This window comes from Cnephaeus nilssonii (genome assembly GCF_951640355.1).
Source record: "Cnephaeus nilssonii genome assembly, chromosome: 4".
In the NCBI taxonomy this organism is placed as follows: domain Eukaryota; kingdom Metazoa; phylum Chordata; class Mammalia; order Chiroptera; family Vespertilionidae; genus Cnephaeus; species Cnephaeus nilssonii.
Genome location: NC_137075.1, coordinates 94,979,891 through 95,002,526, shown reverse-complemented (window position 1 = coordinate 95,002,526; position 22,636 = coordinate 94,979,891). Strand labels below are relative to the sequence as shown.

The 22,636-nt window shown below is 33.9% G+C and overlaps 1 pseudogene across 1 annotated transcript; it reads left to right on the top strand.

Moving 5' to 3' along the window:
* Nucleotides 1-668: 668 nt before the first annotated feature.
* On the top strand, nucleotides 669-1,299 carry LOC307098575 (large ribosomal subunit protein uL16-like; annotated as a pseudogene). Its single transcript has one exon. The product of its transcript is annotated as a large ribosomal subunit protein uL16-like (transcript).
* The last annotated feature ends 21,337 nt before the right edge of the window (nucleotides 1,300-22,636 follow it).

Here is a 22,636-nt window from a genome sequence, read left to right as displayed (position 1 = left end):
TTCACCAGGAAGCTGCAACTTTACTCTTCCTGGGAATCCAACACAGAGAAGACGAACACATACCTGGTAAAGTTAGGGTGACAGAGGGCGGTGCTTTCTGTCAGTCACAGCTGGGAACGGAGATCATTGGCCAGATGGGGCGTGGCTACTAGAAGGGTGCAAACATTTAGGAATATACAATCCCCTAAACAAAATAGTTTTCTCTCTTGTGCTTTCAGGGCGCTTGGAACTCCTGTTACTTGGGGTGCACTCTCTTGGCTCCCTGACATTCTCCCGTGTAGCCCAGGGCCATGCTGACCCTCCTCCCTCCCCTCCACACACTCGATGGACTAATGGACCGCAACTAGCCTAATGCTGTGCTGGACCTTGCTCCAACATGGAAAGGAAACTGGCTCTGATTTTAGCTTTACTGAAACGCCAGCTACACTTCTCCTATGACTGGACAAAGGGAAATGGGACTTTGGAAACCCAGGGGTGTAATTCCACAGAAATAAAAGCTTTCTACTAGATCGCATCCTCCCTTGCGAGTCTTAGAAAATTCCTTTTCTGGGTATAGTTGCAAGGACCCCAGCCCCAACAGCAGCCTGGGGAGACAGGCACATTTTTCTCTGTAAACAATACCAGCAGCTCTTTCCCTTCTGCGTGCCACTGAAGATCCTAGTGTCGCCATGGGTCGCCGCCCCACCCGGTGTTACCGGGTATTGTAAGAACAAGCTGTACCCAAAATTTCACTTCTGCTGAGGTGTCCCTGATGCCAAGATCCACATCTTTGACCTTGGGCGGAAGAAAGAGAAAGTGGACGAGTTCCCACTCTGTGGCCACATGGTGTCAGATGATTGAACAGCTGTCCTCCGAAGCCCTGGAGGCTGCCCGTATTTGTGCCAACAAGTACATGGTGAAAGGCTGTGGCAAAGATGGCTTTCACATCCGATGCGGCTCCACCCTTCCCACATCATCCGCATCAACAAGATGTTGTCCTGTGATGGGGCTGACAGGCTCCAGACAGGTATGCGGGGTGCCTTTGGAGAGCCCCAGGGCACAGTGGCCAGAGGCCACATTGGCCAAGTCATCATGTCCATCCACACCAAGCTGCAGAACAAGGAGCACTAGTATGTGATTGAGGCCCTACGCAGAGCCAAGTTCAAGTTCCCTGGCCTCCAGAAGATCCATAGCTCCAAGAAGTGGGGCTTTACTGAGTTTAGTGCAGATGAGTCTGAAGACATGGGGGCCGAGAAGCACCTCATCCCAGATGGCTGTGGGGTCAAATACATCCCTAATCACGGTCCCCTGGGCAAATAGTGGGCCCTGCGCTCCAGGGAGTCTCCGTGTTGCCCCCACCTTATAGCCACCAATAAATCAACTTTCTATTCCCCCCAAACAAGCAAACAAACAAACAAACAACTTTTTAACCCCCAAAAAAACAAAAACAAAAAAAAACCTTTCTATCCCCCTCCCCCGAGAAACAAAAAACAAACAGAAAACACCAGCAAGTGATTCTTTTCTAAAATGGAAATTTTGAGATCTTATTATTAACAATTGATAAAAACAAAGTGTAAAATAGTTTTGCAAACTTCAAGAAGATGCTTGTTGGTACACTATGTTTTATTACAGAAGTTTGCAACCTTGACCTAATTTCCATGCTTTTTAAAACCACTAATGTTTGGACCCAACATCTTAATATTCAGCTTTAATTTATGTGACTTGAGGTTCAAGTTTCAGTATTTTGAAATCATCCCCAATGATTCAAAAATGCAACAGATTTAAGAAAACTGCTGTATTAAGACACCTATTTCAGTATGTATGTTAATCTAGCAACAGTTCTAGACTATACTGCAAATGGAGAGTCTATCTCATCAAGACAGTATTGCCTTGTGGTTCAGGTTATACACTATGAAATCAGACAATATGCCTTTAGAATTCTGAATATATTGGACCTGCTATGTTGGAAAATTACCTAAACTCTCAAGTTATTTACGTTTATGTTCTCAAATATAACACTGAACTCACAGAATTATGGTAGGGATTAAATGAAAAATAAACCCCCAACATATAAACTATTTGGTAGAATACTTAACATATAATAAACGTTCAATGAATGATCATTCTTTTTACTAGATTACCAAGAAGAAGAAAAACTCACTTAGATAAATGTTTGAATAAAATAATATAACATCTAAAATATATTCTAATATGTATATGCACTATGACATTAATTGTACTATATTATGTTAATGCAATGTAAACAATGCATATATATTTCCAAATGAGAGAAATAAAAATAACAAAAAAATACAAAAAGTAGTCTAGAAAGAAATCTTTAAAAATTAAATGGACACGTATCAAACATTTATCATGCCAGGGATTGTGCCATTTCTATCACTATAAATAATGCAAGGTATAAAGTATAAAGTAGGAAATTTAATTTGAAATAAGATGGCAAGAAGTGAAGTTAAAAGTTGCTTCTAACTGCAAGCTCTATTGAATGAACTGACTGATCTTCAGCAGAGGTAGCTTCCTAGTGTACCATATAAATCCAGGGGCATTGGCTCCTAAAAAATAGACAAAAACAAACAAAAACCACACAGACATTGGAGAAAAAGGACCCCAAGGAGAGAGATAAATATACTCACTGTATTTCCCAACATGTATTTTTTTTCCCGCAGGAACAATGCCTAAAACATAAAAGAAAAATTAATTACAAGGAAATGCAGTCTATCCTAACTGTACACAGTCTTACACAAAGGGACAATGTCCACACTACGAGAGAGAATGAGTGAATTAGAAAGTGTCGTGGAAGCGACAGTGGTTAAGAACATGCCTTGGCCAATCCCTGGTTCTGTAGCCTTGGGTATATCAATTAACCTTTATGCCTCATTTTACATAGCTACAAAAGGGGCATAGTGTTTGGTGATACACAAATGAGGTGAACAGTTAGATGGTTAAAAAATTGTCATCCTATTAATAAGTGCTATATACTAGTAAGTCATATATATTATTACTAATACATGTATAGCATAGAATGATATTAGTCTAGTATGTTTTTATGATCATAAGAAAAGGAATATACTTTTGAGTATTATAAAAATAATGTAAAAAGTTTATGATTTTTAGCTATGTACCTATCATGCCTGAAGAACAATTTAAAAAAAAAAGCAACAGCCATGTTAACATGAGACCTGTGTAGGAAGTGAAAAGGTAAATAATTCCATATTATTTTATCTTATTTTGCATTTGTCTTTGTATTATAATTTTCTAGAATAAATTTATAGTAACTTCATAACTAAAACAGTATAATATATGTGTGTATATTTATATAGGAGTTACCCTTTATTCTCTATCAAAAGTGATGGTATAACAATGATAGCTGTTCCATCTTAAATGTTTGGCAGAATTCACAAGTGAAGCAAACTTAGTGAAATTCCTCAAGGATGGTTTTCTGATCACTGATGGTTTCAGAGATGAAAGGAACGAGAGAGAGAGATCAATGATGACAGAGAATCATTGATCGGCTGCCTCCTGCACATACCCTACTGGGGATTAAACCTGCAACCTAGGCATGTGCCCTTGACTAGAATGGAACCTGGGACCCTTCAGTCCACAGGCTGATGCTCTATCCACTGAGCAAAACCATCTAGGGCCCAATTGCATTTCTTGACAGCTATACTACATTTCAAATTTCTGATTTTTTTTGTCACTCTTGTATTTTTTCAAGGAACCTGTTTACTTTGTTGAAGTTTTATAAGATGTTGTTCATAATATCTTCTCATCATCTTATTAATGTCTATAAGATTTGTAGTAATCTATACTAAAATATTTTTTTAATGTCTTTAGAAGTTTATCAATTTTACTGACTTTTCAAAGAGCTCGCTTTGGAGTTTGTTGATTGTTCTTGTGTTATCTCTGGTTTCATTTTCATTGATTTATGGTTTTAATCTATTATTTGTTTCCTTATGTTACTTATTTTTGATTTGCTCTTTTTCTAGGTTCTTGATTAGAAGCTTATATTGTTGCTTTTACTTTAATTAAAACTATATTATGAAAAATGTCAAATTTTCATTGAAGTAAAAGAGAATACTATAATGACTCTCTATTGATTATCACCCAACTTCAATGATCATTAATATATTACCCAATCTGGTCCCATCTCTACTGCCCAATTGACACCCTTGTTGGTAATTTTTTTACAATTTTGTTGAGGTATAATTTACATGCCAATCATCTACTGTAAGTTCACAAAAAGTGATTTTTAATAAATCTATAGAGTTGTGAAACCATCACCACAATCCACTTTTAGACCATCTCTGCCATCCCAACCTACATTCCATTAGGGATTCAATCTCCCACACCTAGCCCCAGGTAACCACTAATCTTTCCTTCTAAAATTTATGTCTTCTGGAATTTTATTTAATTGAATTACATAGTGCATAGTATTTTGAACCTAACCATCTAACTTCCTTCACTCAGCTTAATGTTATTAGGATACATTCATGTAGCAAGCACCATTTTATTGCTAAATAGTTTATGTTATCTATATAAACCATATTTTACTTATCCATTCATTAATTGATGGATATTAAATTTATTTAAGGCTCTTGGCTATTACATATAATACTGCTCTGTATATCCATGTATAAGCCTTTGTGTGGACATATGTTTTGATTTTTCTTTAGTTGATATTTAAAAGAGAAATTACTGGATTACATAATAAAGTTATGTTTAGTCTTTGTATGAAGTGCCAAACTTCCATTGTTTTATATGTCCTGGAGTGATGCATCTAGTTTCTAGTTTCTCCATATTCTAGCCAATACTTGTTAGTGCCTACCAGTTTTATTACAGGCAATCATATGTGTGTAAAGTGATATCTTACTGAAGTTTTAACTTGCATTACCTTCATAATTATTGATGTTGGACATCGTTTCATATGCTCACTGACAATTTGTATATCTTTTGGGGAAAATTTGCATTTACATATGTTATGAGTTTAATTATGTTCTCCAAAAAGATATTTTGAAGTCCTAACTCCTGCTACCTGTGAATGTTACCTTATTTGAAAATTGAGTTTTATAGATGTAATCAAGTGATGATAAAGTCATACTGAATTAAGGTAGGACCTTAACCCAATGCAATTAGTATCTTTGTAAGAAAAAGAGAGATGTGCCCAGCCAGCGTTGTTCAGTAGTTGAGCGTTGACCTATGAACCAGGAGGTCAATGTTTGATTCCCCGTCAGGGCACATGCTTAAATTGTGGGTTCGGTCCCCAGTGTGGGGTGTGCAGGAGGCAGCTGAGCAATGGTTTTCTCTCATCATTGATATTTCTCTCTCTCCCTTCCACTCTGAGATAATAAAAATATATTTTTAAAAAAATGAAAAGGAGAGACAGGCAGGGAGAATAGCACATGAAGACATGGCACAGGAGGGAAGAACACTGTGATGACAGAGACAGATGGCAGAGATGCAGTTGAGGAATGCCAAAGACATCCCACCCTTGAACTTTGTAATAATGTTTATTGAAGTACACATATTTTTTGTGTGCATGTGAATTATTTCAATTTAACATTTCTTTTTTACTATTATGGCTCCAATTGTTGGTGTCATATTAAAAATTCTTTGCATAACCCAAGGTCATAAAGTATTTTCCTGTTTTCTTCTATAAGCTGTAAAATTTTAGTTTGTAAATTGAGGTCTCTGGTCAATTTTTATGGCTGAAATTAGAATAGAAACTAAATTAATCGCTTTATACAATGGATTCCTATTGTTCCAGTGTCATTTGTTGAAAATTGACCATTGAATTCCTTGGTCATCTTTGTTGAAAATTAGTCAGCCATAAATGTGAGAGTTTATTTCTGGATGTTAATTCTGTTCCATTGATCTTATGCCTGTCTCTATAGCAGCAAACTCAATGACTTGATTACAGTAACTTCATTGTATGTTTTGAAATCAGGTAGCATACGTTCTTCACTTTGTTTTGTTTTTTAAAAAATATATATTAATTAATTTATTTCAGAGAGGAAGGGAGAGGGAGAGAAAGATAGAAACATCAATGATGTGAGAGAATCATTGATTTGCTGCCTCCTGCACATTTCCCACAGGGGATTGAGCCTGCAACCTGGGCATATGCCCTGACTGGGAATCAAATTCTGATCTCCTGGTTCATAGGTCGATGCTCAACAACTGACCCAGGCAGACCAGGCTTTTTTTTTTTTAACATCACTGTTTGAGAGACACATCAGTTGGTTGCCTCCCACACATGCCCAACCAGGGCTGGGATCCAGAGGAGCCTGCAACCCAGGTACTTGCCTTCTGCTATAATTGAACCTGAGACCCTTCAGTCCACAGGCCAAAGCTCAATCCACTGAGCCAAACCGTACAGTACCTCTTATCAAAATTGTTTTTTGCTATTTAGGGCCCTAATCAGTTCATATAAATTTTAGAATAAGCTTTATAAAGTTCTATTAAAAACTTGCTGGGGTTTTAATTAGAATTAATTCCATCAATAGGAAAATTTGGGAAGAACTGTACTAATAACAATTAGTTTCCTATTCATATACATTAGACCTTTCTATTTTTTAGATTTAATGTCTCTCAGCAATATTTTATAATATTTAGTATACATATCTTACCTTTTTTGTTGATTTGCTTGCCAATAATTTTATTCTTTTAGGTGCTATTATGAACAAAATTTTAAATTTCTACTTAAATATTATTCATTGCTATTGGATAGATATGCTATTGATTTTTGTATATTGATCTTGTATACTGTGACCTTGCTGAACTCATTGAATAGTTCTAAGCAGGAATTTTGTGGATTATTTAAGATTTTAACCTTCAGGAACATATTAACTAAGAATAAAGTCAGTTTTACTTCTTTCTTTCATAATGGTATGCCTTTTATTACCTTTTCTTTCCAGACTTCTCTGGCTAGAAAGAATCTTTAGTATAATATTGAATAAAAATGTCAAGAGCAGACACTTGTCTTGTTCTTGATCTTAGGAAGGAAACATTCAGTCTTTTATGATTAATTCTGATGTTTACTGTAAGTTTTACAGATGCTGTTACCAGCTGAGAAAGTTTTCTTCAGTTCCTATTTAGATAATTTTTATCAGAAATGGGAGTAGAATTTTTTAAGTGTTTGTTATATATGTGTTTAAATGATTGTGTGATTCTCATTTTTAAATTTGTTAATATGATGTATTACATTAAATGATTTTTGAATTTTAAACCAATCTTCCTTCCTCTTTGGTCAGTGGTAAAATTCCTTTCATGTGTTGTAAAATTTTGTTTGCTAATGTTAACAAGAATTATTGCATCTATGTTCATGAGGGCTATTGGTCTAATTTTCTTGTGATAATTGCTTGTGATGTCTTGCTCTGGCTTTGATATCATCAGATAAATACTGGTCTCATAGAATGGGCTGTGGATACTTCCTCCTCCTTCACTCTCCTGAAATATTTTGTGAGAATGGATATATATTCTTTAAATATTTGATGAAAATATTAAATGAAGCCATCTGGGACTGACCTGTTCTTAGTGGGAAGGATTTTAATTACTAATTCAATTGTGTTACTAGACTCTGACATTCAATTTCTTCTCTTGTCAGTTTTTATCATCTGCATCTTCTAAAAAGTTCTTGGTTTGGTTATTGTGTATGAGAATGTAGTGTAACAAAACAAATCTGGAAATTAGGACACTAGAGCCAAGTCTATGTTTTTCTCTGATAATATTGGTAAATCATTTCATATCTTTGGGCAGTTAAACCTCTTATTGCCTTAGAAGGAAGTAGCCAGATAACCTTTGAGAGACCAATAATAAAGAGATGCCTTCACATCAGGAACAGAAACATGTCCAGTTGAACAGTAACATATTTAGTTGCTCACTTCTGGATGATGTACTTTGAAAGTTCTTATATTGTTTATCTGTTATTTTTCACAGATGTCTTAGTTTTTGTTCTATTTCTTGATGTTGCATATTCAAGCTTTGAAAATATTTACTATAATATGTTTCCTTACCCCATTGTTTCTAGGGCAAGAGACCTGGTTAACCAGGAAAACTCATTTAAAGAGTAAATATAAATTTTATGATATTTAAAACTTTTTAGAAAGTCTGTGATTAAAGACAAAGCAATTTGGCAGTCATGAAACGTTTTTGTTTCTCACCACAAAGCCCAAGTTTTTATCATTTGTAAAAAATAATAAACCTCTGTGGAATTATGAGATCATTGCCAATGTTTTTTGTTTTTTTTTTAATAAAGCACATCACATTTATTTAACTTTTTTTCTAGATTACCTAATGTTATAAAGTAGTGGTCACTTACGAGATATAGCATAATCCTGAATCTTTGAATTATCTTTTTCTGTGATCTATAATAACAAATGTACATTATAGTACAACTTAAAACGCACGCACACACACACACAAACACATCTCCTCTGCCACAGTCATAGACTTATAAATGTTTTCAAAAGAATACTTGGAGAATGTACAAGTGCACTTCATGATTGCAATTCAATTTCATTCAATTTGGTTTTATTTGGGGATGAGGGTGGGAATTCCCCACAAATATATTTTATCATTCACTAATAGATCACAATCCACAATTTGAAAACTACCGTTCTAGTTAATATAATTGGCATTTAAGTCATGTATCTCATATAGCTTAAAAGTAAGTCACCCTTACAGAGGTGTTCTGCTAAGTATTATAGAGAGCTGTTCAGAGCAGACCAGTCAATGGGTGGTTAGAGGCCTTTAACATGCAGGGAAATTTGGGAAATGGCACATTTGCTTGAGTGATGCGCCAACACCCCCACCATTTACCATTCCTTCCCTTCATGTACATTGTCCCTGATACAACTTAGAAGGTGAAAGAATATATGCAGACATATTCCTTTTGCAGTCAGAAAAGCTAAATTTATTAAATATATCATACTAGGTATATCCTAGGGTTGCCATAAGAAAGCACTACATACTGGGTGGCTAAAAGCAGAAATGTATTGTCTTGTAGTTCTGGAGGCTGGAATTTCAAAATCAAGGTATCAGCAACACTAGCTCCTTCCAGAACCCACAGGGGAATCCTCCATGGCCTCCTCCTGGCTTCTAGTGGCTTGCTGGCATTCTCTGATATCCCTTGGCTTGCAGCTGCATCACTCGAAGCTCTGCACTTGTTAGCACATGGCATTCTTTCTGTGTGTCTCTGTCTTTACATGGTAGTCTTCTTAAAAGGACACTGGACATATTGGACTAGCAGCCCCCCATTCTCCTCATGACCTCATCTTAATTAACAACATTTGGAAATACCCGATGTTGAAAGAAAGTCACATTTTGAGGTACAAGGGCTGGGACGTCAACACCTTTTTTGGAGGCACACAATATAACCTGGAACATAGGAAATCCATTTATCCACACTCTCTCATGACCCAGATTTTACCTATCAAATATCACAGTGTTATAACTTCACTGTCAGGAGATTTTGAGAGAGGACAATTGATTGAAAAGAAAAAAAAATTGATTTCAAGTTACAAAAAAGCAGAAGAAAAATGTACTTTAATTTGTAGTACCACCTAAGACTGTGTGCCCAGCTTTCCCACTCAGAATCATCCGAAGTGCCATTCTTGAATGCATGCTCTAGTTTGCTTTCAACTCCAAACTTTGACATGGAATCTTCTGTTTTCCTCTCTCCTCTTCTTTGCCTGGTAAATAATGCTGAATTCCTGCAGTCATCAATTTCAGTATAACAAACCTCGCAGGGATCACTGTTGTTCAGTTATATTTGCAAGAATGCTGAGCTTTGGATTAAAAAGGAAAATCCATCAGCTGTGTGGCTTTCCCCTGCTGAACTAGAGACCGGAAAATAAATGTTTTCACCTTTAATGACCTCCATTGTCCCGACTTCACAGAATCCCCAGTGGGTGGCTAATCCTTTGGAACAATACAGTACAGATGTTTCACATGATAAGAAGGCTAATTCCAGACCAATCAGAGCCACTCCGAAAGTCAGGTCACCAAAATAAAGTTAAAATATGGGGCCAACAGATGTGGCCTCCGGAGTCTGGTCCCTTTGTAGGTGAGGTCATCCCACAGCAATGGGCAATATCTTTGCTTTGTTTAAGGCAATGGCAGCTTTCTCCTTAGTGAGATTTGAGCTGCTCTGGGTGTTCTCTTGTACTTACTCTGTTCACTACTGTCAGAAATTCCTCTCAAAATAAACACTGCTCAACATTGTCTGAACTTTTACACTCCCATCTACCTTCGTAGGAATTACTGTCATAATTTTAAATCTGAATAATAAGTAGTGCAGTTATATTTAACAATTAGGAACAAAGTTTTGATCAAGCAGAGAAAAGTCCCTAATTTTCTACCGTGAGATAAGGAATTATTTTGTATAAATAAATAAAAATGTTGCAAAATCTTCTGGAATTATCCCGATAAATGCACAAAGTTTCTTTTAATTTTAGGTTTACAGTAAAAGTAATTCTAATATTATAGTCTCTGAAGTAATAATGCAATTGTAGTTAATATTAATAATTAATTCATATATGTATTCTTATATATATTTTATTTTACAATTTACTATTTCACCTATAAATTATTATTTTCTTGATTCTAAGGACACACAGACTAAAACAACAGTTTTTCTTTTAAAAGAAAGATCATATTCAATGACAATTCAACTGTAGGTTTTTTTTTCAATTTGTGAAGCATCAAAAATGTGAAGAATCATAAATATTAAGAATGAGAAAATACAGAAACTCCCAGTAATATATAAAAATGTCTATATTGTACAGAGTTTAAAAATTCTTTTGATAAAAGAATGTTATTTAGATGTCTTAGGATATATATTATTTTAAACAAGTTTAAAGCTATGTTTAAAAAATAATAATAGTTTTGGAGATGTAAGACAGTAAAAATATTTTATATGATTCATGAGATGATTTCATTTTTTTTCTTTGTAAATCTAGGTTGGCTTTAAACTCTGTGACTAGGCCCTTTGCCAGCTACAAGTCATGGAAAATCTTCCCCAATTTTTCTTGTGTTGGAGCCAGTGGAGTTGCCAAAATAAAATAACTGGAAGCACCAAGTTAGGGTAATAGATTATCTAGTCTATTGCATTGGAAAGAATTGTGGTCTTTGTCAATTTTTCAGATGAATTTCTTTGTTAAAATGAGGTAAACAAAAAAAATGTATCTCCCCTGTGGGGGTGGATTTTGCAGAGTAATTATGTTCCTTAGCCATTATTTCCTTTTGGCTCTTTCTTACCCATATCAGCACAATCTCTTACCTCCCCAGCAATACCAACTAAAAGCTTTGTTTTGTTTTGTTTTAACTCTTCTTTGCTCTTCTTTGAAAATATCCTGGTTTTTCTTTTACTTGTTGAAGTTTAAAATTGAGAATGTATTTAGTAAAAATAAATAAATGATGTGTGTCTGTTTAAATTGTTTATCTCATAAATTTTTTTTTACAATAATTTGTATCTACTTAAGAGTTCAGTTAACTTCTGTGATCAGCTACCTTTCAACACTGTCATTTGGGTACAAAGAGGACTATATCTCTCTGTCTCATCTGTGTGTGTGTGTGTGTGTGTGTGTGTGTGTGTGTGTGTCTCCCTTCCTCTCTTTTGCTCTCCCTCTCGCTGTTTTTTAAAATCTTTTCAGATCTTCCTTCCTTCTTTCATTCTCTTTGTTTTTCCATCATCCTTTCTTCTTCTGTTTCCTCATTTTATGCTTGATTACTTTTGCTATAAAGAATATTTTGACCTGGCTGTGGTGGCTTAATGGTTGAGTGTTGAGCTATGAATCAAGAGGTCATGGTTTGATTCCCAGTAGGGCACATGCTAGGGTTGCAGACTCCATCCCCAATGGGGGCATGGAGGAGGCAGTCAATCAATGATTCTCTCTCATCATTGATGTTTCTATCTTTCTCTCCCTCTCCCTTACTCTCTGAAATCAATAAAATTATATTTTTAAAAAGAATATTTTGGCCCTAACTGGTTTGGCTCAGTGGATAGAGCATCAACCTACAGACTGAAAGGTTCCTGGTTCGATTCCGGTCAAGGGCATGTACTTTGGTTGCGGGCACATCCCCAGTAGGAGGTGTGAAGGAGGCAGTTGATGGATGTTTCTCTCTCATCGATGTTTCTAACTCTCTATCCTTCTCCTTTCCTCTCTATAAAAAATCAATAAAATATATATATATATATATATTTTTTTTAAAAGAATATTTTGTAGTAAATTTAGAGTTGAAAATAGATACACAGAAAATTAAAGTTTTCTGGTTAAGTCAGCTTAATTATGTAACACATTCACCATTGTAGTATATCACCTGCTCCCAAACAAATTATTATACGTAAAAGAGGTTTTAATTTTATACTTCGTTGTATTTATTTGTTTTTATTTCATTTCTTTTAAAAAATAAGAATATTAAAATATTATTAAAATTTGTAAATCTAACTACAGGTCAGCTTTACCAACAGAACTATGGCCAGCCCATTAACATGTTTGTTTTAGGTTATTTTCTCAAAGCTGCTTGCACCCAGGAGCTGAGCAGTTAGGAGATGATAGTTCTGTGAACATAAAACATAATCCAGGTTGATGGTTTTTTTCCAGGCGAGGCCAAGGCTTCTGATTAGTTTATGATCAATTTTTGGTACTGGCAGTTGAAAATAAAGTAGAATAAGTTAACTCATCAGGCTTGATTTTTAGAGTGTTCATTTAGACAGCTCGCACATTGAATGTTGATGTGGTCTTTGCACTTGAAAAGAACCTGATGGAACATGAATTATATTTTAAAAGTCTGCATTTGGCTATTGCCTTATTTTATTACAATGTTCCCATAAAACCTTAATACTAATATTTAAGAAAAAAAGAATGAATATCTATGCCAAATTGATAATAACAACAAAAGAACATCCAAAAGTCAAGGAAGTTTAGAATCTTTGGGAAAGAAGAAAATACTTTTTAAATATTAATAAACACTTGGGGATAAAGATGGGAAGAAAATTAAATGTTTGGCACCAATTGGCCTTATGAGAAGGACAGATAATTTAGTAATCTACAAAGTATTTCTTAGAAGCAAAACCCAGGAGATCCATTAGATCTATAAGCCTTTACAGTGAACATCTGTGGTTTATCAGATTATGTAGCATTACTTATTTTACGTAATATTATATATAATTTGTAACATTAATTGCAACTCATTAATAAATGGATTGAATATTACTTTAAATTAAGTCAAACTCATGAGAATTATAATGAGACATTTTTGCTTTTTTATTTTATCAAATCCTTTCCTCTAAAAATATTTTTTACTTAATCTGTTTTGAGGAATTATTATGAATTTCTTGAACTATTTCATAATTTGGGATTTCTAACTATTAAGCTAATAAGAAAACTATGCATGAAGATAACTATCTGAACATGTGTAGGCTCATTCATCATGCTGAAGAAAGCTTTAAATATTCTGGGGAATTTCTGCTTAGAGCCCGAGTGAGAGAGAAAACTTATTTAAAACAATAGGGTTTTTCTGGTCACGTGCCATATTTCCTGATCCATTGTGTTTGGCACCAGGAAACAACTTGGCATGAGCCCCTGAAAATCCATCAGCAACTGTGTCAACTTTATCACTTCCTGAGCTCATGCTTGCAGGAAATGGATACAAAAACAATGATTTAAAAGTGGAAAAATTACTCTTTGCCATTTGAAAAAAAAAATCATATACATTCAACACTTACTTGCTATCTCCTTACTGTAAATAAACTGGAAATTTGTCTTAATGATAGGCAATGAGTATATCATATCAGTTGAGCTTTCGTCTATGAAATAAAAGAAAAAATACATTACCTATTTTTCATGTGCTTTTTAAAAACTGGAACAGATTATATGAATTTCAGTTTTTATGGAAAAGGTAGCAAGAGATGAGGGATATATGTCAAATTCAGAAACACTATCAATATGCTACTTCTGGAGAGAAATAGTTATTTTACTTATTATATGGAAAGGTAATAGGTGATCAGAATAGATGACCAAATGAGAAAGAGGATTCATAGAGCAGAATGGCATAATGGCAGAAACTACTCTTCACTGGGGATTTTAAAAGAAATGGAAATATACAAAATGTCACCTTAGATTGCTTTCAAATCAGAAAACATAACCAGTAAAAGGTCATAAAACCATTTAAGTATTGGTGACCTGATACTTTCATCTTTTTTAGCCATGGACTATAAAACAAACTCACCCCTGGTCCCATCCCCTCAGCATCCAGCTTGGCTACTGGCTGCCCTCATCTGATTATGACAATATTTGCAACTGAGATATTAATAAGTGATCATTGCTAAATATGCATTCCCTATAAAACAGTCTTGGCTTTTTATCAGAGTTTTATTGCTTTTTTTACTACATAAAATTTCTTCCAGAGAGCTTTGCTTTCAAATCTGATTAGTTACTACATGGAAAATTAAATACAGATATTCTTTGAATAAATTGGCATTCAGGCAGATATAAGAGCCCTTAAAATGAAGGAAAAGTAAAAGTTAAGATACCCCCCCCCCCTTTTTTTTTTACTAACATCTCTCTCTTCTGAAATATGTTTCATGCTTGGTCATATCTCTATTAGACTGATGATTTGGAGATAATACTAGATGATGTCTATACTCATATGCCTAGCCATGTTTCAAGTTTTCATTGTATTTTAAAATATAGTTTTGGACATTTGGATTCTTTAAGAATGCTGAATCCAGTGACGTAAATTAGTCACCTATGTCATAGAAAGGGTAAGTAGTGTCTCTCTTGATTCTTAACTTCAATACAGTGTCCCCACATATTCATGGGTCTGAAGAATATAAAAGGTTTGAGCTGAAACCTCATATGCCATCATTGAGACTAGTTAGGGTCATCCCATTGGATGCCCCAAGCATACCAACCATTATGCAACTCAAGCAAGTCCATTTGGATCTATTTTACATATTGAGCTTTCTCATACATTTTTATTGGGAAAGGAGGTTTGAAAATAAATCATAGCACTCTACCATTACTTCACACGGATTACTGCCATAGTTACTTAAGCACTACGTTTAAATTTGAGTTTTAAGTGTGAGAAAGACTAAGCTGGAAGTTTTTCAAACAGGCTTCCAACTTGATTTCATAAAATAATGCAACTTAGAAGTGCTTTGAAGATCAAACTGTACTTTTTTGAGGTATATTATTAAGAGCAATCCAAGGAAAATGAAATAAAGATGAATACCAAATAGAATACTTCTTTGCCAGAATTTTAAAAGGTAGATGAACAAATTATTTTGTTTGGACTACAAAACTATATCATGAAATACAGAAAGCACTACTCAATTATAGTGACCTGGTATTCTTGGTATTCTCTTTGTTGAAAGAGAAATGCTTTTTAACTCTTCAACTGAATGTAAAGGTGGTACAAAAAAATCCAAGTTTATACTAAAGTAAATAAAATAGTTATGCTAAAATAAACAAAGTACATAATTAATAGAAGAAATAGTAAGAGAGTTTTCAGTAAATATTAGAATCCTTTAATATTAAATCCAAAGTTAAACATGATTATTTATGGTGACAAATTCCATGTCATAAGTAAAACTATCTAATAAACATTATATCATTCATTTACTACATATTGATGATTATCATTATGCTTGGTTATTTCATTCTACAATGCCACCATGAAAACAGCCATTTTCTCCTAGGAAAAATACTGGATTAAGTTCCTGTGAGCCTCTGGTCACAATAATTTTACCAATGGGTCAATACCTGCTTTAATGTATCTTTCTGTTTAAAGACACCTTATTTAATATGACTGGTGATTCTTTAACATTGAACACAAAGCCAATAGCACTATAAGTCATTTGTGAATGAAATTTATCTAATACATGTATTTTCTTGATAAGGCACATCACAGGCTTCTCAAGCTTAGTAACACAGACAATAACTTAGAAATATTCTTGGGTGATATTTTAAACAGTGACTCACCAACCAAAAACAAAACAAAACAAAACAAAAAACACACACAAAAAAACAACAACAAATTTACTGTGGAATAAAAGAAAGAAAACATCTTTATGATAGAAGAGCTAAAACAAGGTAAAATGTGGCCTTGTTGAACTTCAAATGAGAACATATGTGACAGGCTTATCATTTATTTTTGCCCTTCTGTACATATCTACAAATGACTGTGAAGGCATTACAAATATTGATTCGGGGATAGGGGTGTTTACAAATAAATTTTAGTGAATAGTTGAATTCACAAGTTGGGAATCCATGAATAATGGGGATTGAGTTAGTGATTGAGAAACCTCCATATCTCCAAATGGAATGCATGTTTTCAGTATTTATTTTACTGGAACTCTTAGCAGTTATAACTATTCCACTCCCTGATTTTGGGGAGTTTTTCTTCCTTTCATTATCAGAATATTACACTCTTCTTCCAGATGTTCAACTTCTCCCACTGGCTTGCCCTTCTGAGTTCCATCTCCTTCACCACCTTTGTAAATATAGAAATTTTTTCAGGAACCGTCCCCAAACCTCCTCTCCTCTCCCTCTATTCACTCCCTACACAATCTCTTCCATACTCAGAAGACTATCAAAATTTTATCTCCTGCTCAAATTCTCCCTCTGAGCTTCAGACATATATACAATGGACTACTAGACAGTTGCCTTCACTGTCTCAAAAGCACCGAGAAGCCAATGTGCATAAAAGTAAATTTATGATCTTTCTCCACAAAACTTGAACTTACAATCTGAAGAATTTATTAGAGAAAGAAACTTTTATAGCATGGGTTCTGGGAAATATTTTAAGAATGACTTTAGGTAGCACACGGTGAAACAGTTCTCCTCTCCATATTAAGCAACTGAGGTTATTTTGCAAAAGAGAATGCAGACAGGAAACATCGCAGTAGTCATATATAACGACTCCGTTTCCAGGAGCTGGGCCATCATCATCCCAAACTAGATCATCACCACCTCTGGTAGTATAATACCCTGAGTCCAGGATTCAAGGCAAGCTGACAAACCTGTCAGATGATTTCATTAGGCTTCTTCTTTGTAATCAGATTAAAACTTCCGCAACTAGTCATGACATAGCAGCTAGAATCTATAATTTTCACACACATTTCCCCACAGTCTTGTGGTGAATATTTTTACATTGAATGAGTGAGCTAAATTTTACAAGATATTTTTCTGATTACATATTTATATCTTTTAAATCTATACTAAGAGTATATATTACCTTTAACTGATAAAGTAACTAATATCATCCATAATTATAATAAACATAGATAACAATTTTGGTCAGCCTTCCTCATACCATATTTATTTGTAGTATCAAAAAATTAGTGTCTGCACAGACCAAAGTAAGTATTTATAGAAAGAAAGTGAGGTTTCAAAATTCAGCACTTATACTTATTCAGCATTCTAGTTAATATAAATTTTTAAATTTCAAATTGCAGCTCTTGAAATCTTGTTGCTATTCAATACATATTTTTAATGAATTGATGAGACAAATGATGAGAGATTGAGAAATGATGTATTTTTACCCATTTTCTGGTCTGTAGTTTTCCTCATTCCAGACACAAAATACACTTTTCTACATGGCCATTATGACTTGTCCTTTTTAGACTAGTTTATGACTTGATAGCTTATAAAAGTTCTTTTTAGAATTTTCAGTATCAGTCAACTTATTATCAGAATCATATTTTGGGTCTCCGTCATACTTAATAGGACTTTGAGAAAGATTGCTTCAAAGAAGACAGCTGATGAAAACTTACCCTGCAGAATAGCTATTAAAATATTTAATGTTAGGACAAAGGCCTTGGAAAATAACTATCTTAATGCTAACTGTTTTCATAGAAAATTTGGAAATTTGAAAATATGTACCCATGTAAAATGAAATATAAAACCAATAATAGTTTGCTCAGCATATTGTATTTTTAAGGTAACATTAGCTGCTGAAATAGGCACTCCCCCAAGTTTCAATGTTTTAATTGTTATTATTCCTCATGGAACATGTATCCTTGGTGAGTGGACCTTCCACATAATTCAGGACTCAACCTTCTAGCATATGGCTCTTATTTATCATAAAACTTTGAAGATAATACTTTATTTATTCTTAAAACAAATATCATTAGAATCATCTACTTGATGACTGTTTCTCATCATCAAATAGCTAATCACTCCAGTGTGAAAAATACCCTAAATATATGTAAATATACTAATCTATTATGGAAAATCCTTGAGATCAAGGACTTCGTTGTTTTGTTTACCTTTGTTATCCATGTTCTTGTTGCTATTTTTTTCTCTCCTTATGCTAATTCATCTAGTCAGGATGCTCAAGTCATCTTGTTTCACAATCTGAAAGTCTACTAGTACATGCTATCTGATTCTAATTATATGCCCTTTTAGAAAAGACAAAACTATAGAGAGGATAAAGAGATCTGTGACTGGCAAGCATGCGGAGAGATGAGAGGACGATTGAATAGACAACACTTTAGAGTAGTGAAGCTATTCTCTGTAATCCTATAGTGGTGGATACATTTGTCAAAACCCATGGAATTTTAAAGTACAAATAATTATTGCAAATTTGAGAATGTGCCCAAAATAAAAATTCAGGAGTTCAGGAAATGCCAGCAGGATGTTTCACAAAATGTTACAAAGGAATCTAATTTCATTGCAAATGCATATGATGACCTCAATGAAGGACGAGAGGGAAAGGTATTGACCTAAGTAACTTTGAAAATGAAGTGGGTCTGCAAGACTAAAAGCTAAAGAAACTGCACATGGGTACTCTACTTTAGTTGAAATGTGCCCCTCAGAGGGGTATGGGTTAAAAATGTAGATACTGATTCACATGTACACATGTATATTAGGATGGAATGATTTAGCAAGTGGATGGCAGTTTGCAGAAGCCAAGGTATCACTATTGGAGTGGGAATTAACAGACACAAAGGGGAGGAGGTTAAAATATTACATGTGGGATCTGATTAGAGTTGGGAAGATCAGTAAAGACATAATACTGATATTTATATTTATGCTAATTATTTAGCTGAAATGCATATAAAATGTTTAAATATATTATGTGTATGTTATATATATTACATATATATTATATATTATATATAAGTATTACATATGAGTTAAATATATATATATATATATATATATATATATGTATATGTATATTATATGTATATTTCCTCACTTTCTCAGCTGGGAGAGTCCAGAAGCAAAGATATCCCAGTAGCAACTAGCACTCCAACCTCCCAGATCTTGATTTATAATATTGTTTTTCAATAAAAAGAACTAGGAATCTTAGAAAATGGCTTATTTTTCCAAGGACCTGGAGAGGAAATATATAAGATGCACTGAGCATCTTGTAATTGCTGAAAGTAAGCAAGTACTCAAATAAACATAAAACCGTAACACGGGACAGAAGCCAATTAAAAGCACTCCCAATAGCCAAAGCTGGAATAATTGGAGCAAGAAAATAGACAAAATAGCATTGGAATTTAACCCAAAGGGTAAAATAAATATCTATGAGTCCATAGTGATATAAATAATAATAGAATATTTTAATAATTGTTCAAGAGGACACAAATCTCCTGTACAATCAAATTCTGAATCACTTATGTAGATATTCTATTCTCATGGGCAACATACCTCCCCACTCTTTATGTATAAATTTCACACAGTGACTCCTTCCAAGGAGTGCAATATGGAAAAGGGGAAAAGGAGTAACTTTAGAGTGCAAAATCCTGGCAAATACTACTTCAGCAAGTGATTATGGCCACCATAAATCATGTTGATAATGTGTATACTTGATATAAAATGAAAAAGGCACTTCCCTCTGTGACCTTTCTCCTCAAAACAAATAGCCCTAGTCTAATCATGAAAAACATCAGACAAATCCCAATAAGAAACATTTTACATAATACTCATATGGATTGCTCCTCAAAACTCTCAAGGTCATCAGAAACCAAGTCTGAGTAATTGTCACAGGCAAGACAATGCTTAAGAGGACAGGGACTAAATGCAGTGAGGTGTCCCGGTTCATATCCTGAAAGAAAAAAAAAGACATTTAATGAAAACTGAGGAAACCTAAATAAAGCATGGACTTTAGTTAATAACAATGTCTCAATACTGGTTCTTTAAATAGTGACAAATGTACCATGTGAGATGTTAATAAAAAAGGAAACTGACAAACTAGGTGTAAGATGTCAGCCCAATAATGGAAAATTGAGCAAATAAAAAAATATAAATGATGCAAGAAAATAGGGGAAAGCATGCTATAAACTACCAGTAAGTATCTTTTCTGTGAATGAGAAATGAATGGGCAGAGCAGCCAATACTCATAAAGTATATGAAGCACTCTAGTTCTTTGGATAAAAGTCACAAATTATTGAAGTAAAATGTTATTTAATAAGCAATAAAAGGCACAAAATTAAAACATAGGCTTGCTATACTTGTAAAACTTTAAAGTGAAAAATTAAAACTAACCAAAATTCTCTTAATATTTATAATTATCCAGACACTTTTTAACAGAAGGACAGTGCTTATAAAACAAAGGATTTATTATTTCTAAGGAATTTTATGATTAAATTGATTTATTCATAAGTTGTTGATAGAATCATATAATTCTTTTGAATAAACATGTAGTTAATAACTATCCAGCTCTTTTTAAATTCATATAACCTTCCCTTCACATTTTTCTGAAACTTCTCTAAGGAATGATCAAATATATGGGACTGTAATGAAGTAAGAGGTTTATGCATGGATATATTTCTAACATCATTTATAATAAAAATGGGAAAAAATAATGTGAAGGCTAAGCAACTTATGGTTCATAAATATGGAAGAATATTAAACTGTTCTAGTTCTATACAAATTAAATTTTATAGCTAATGATAAAAACAATTGCATAAAGAATAAAAGAAATGTGGACAACTATATCCCTTTTGTTTCTTTTATAATTCATTTAATTCAGTGAGTACTATTCTGAGTTGAAATATATATTTAAAATAACACATGAGTTGCTTTTTACAGTCTTTGCAAATATTATCTCTCTGCAATTTGTAAAATGTAAAAATTAACAGCTTAATTCATTAGAATCATTTAGAGAATTATTACCTAGACATTTATAATTTAGTTAGATCTTCAGTTAGTAGAACATTTTATTCAGAGCAATTGTACTCTTAAGAATTTTTTAAGTAGGTTTTTTAATTTGTTTCTTGTTTTTTCTTTTTTATCTTACCACATGCTGCTGTGTGATATTGATCTAATCACTGTACCTTCACTATATGCGTTTGGTTAGGAGGTTTCATAAAACAGCAGCTGAAGTTTCCAGACACAGATGTGAAACACTAAGCAGCTCTGCCTCTAAGATTTTAGTTAGAATTTCAGCTAAGCAAAGAGGTAAAGAATTGAAATCAGCCCTACCTGGTTTGGATCGGTGGATAAAGCGTCAGCCTGGGTTCGATTCTGGTCAAGGGCACATGCCCTGGTTGCAGGCTCAACCCCAGTAGAGGTATGTGCAGGAGGCAGCCAATCAATGGTTCTCTTTCATCATTGCTATTTCTAGCTCTCTCTCTCCTTCTCTCTCTTCCTCTCTGAAATCAATAAAAATAAAAAATAAAAAAGAATTCAGATCAGCGAATACCTCAGTGAATATTATGATGCACCAGGATTCCATTTTAGAGATGAAAAATGCATTTCCTCACTTTTCCTCCTCCTTAACATAACACATAATGACACATCCATTTTTTTATACGCTATTGCTTTTATCCCTTGTACTTTTCAACCACAGAATGATATACAAGACAGTGATATCCAATTATATACCGTTGCAGGAGTACGGACTTTAAATTGAGAGGTCAGAGTTGCAGTATTGATTCCATCTGTGACTAGTTTATGTAGCTCTTAGACAAAGCATTACTTTTGCTTTGTCTGAGTTTCCTCATCTCCAGATGCAGAGTTGATGTCCATTGGGCAAGATTCACAGTGAGGAAAAAATTAAGTATAGATCCTAACATGCCTGGCATGCAGAAATTGATCAAAACATTTTATTCCCCTTTTTTCTTTTTTGAGTGTCATTGTTTCCACAAAACTTATACTAATTAAGATTCTATTAATCAACACATTCCACCTAAGAGACTGGTTGGTAGATTCTTCTGTTTAATTGAGCTAATTAAACAGAGGACACACTGGATGCTGTTCTATTCAATGCAAATATCTTCACAAAACATGCTTCTAAATAATTATCATGTGCATTTCATAAAGGCATAGAAATTGATAAAGGTGTTGGTTTTAAGTAAAGCCACTGTCATTTTACAGCCTGTTAAGATTGTACAAATACACACAAGAAACATTATTTCTTTGAGAACTGATGGTTGCTTTTTTGGTTGTTGTTGTTAAAATACATAATTTAAATGTGTCTTATATCATCAAGATATTTCATCTCTATAGTAACTGGGAAAGGGTCACAGTTGCTTTAATCTGAGAAATAATATACATGTGTCACTGGATGCAAATTGTCCTCTGTGAAAGCAGCTCATTGAGATGATTGATAGTCATCACCTTCAGCTCACTATGAATGGATAGCATTTGGTAAAGAAATAATTTCTGTAATATGACTGTCCTGT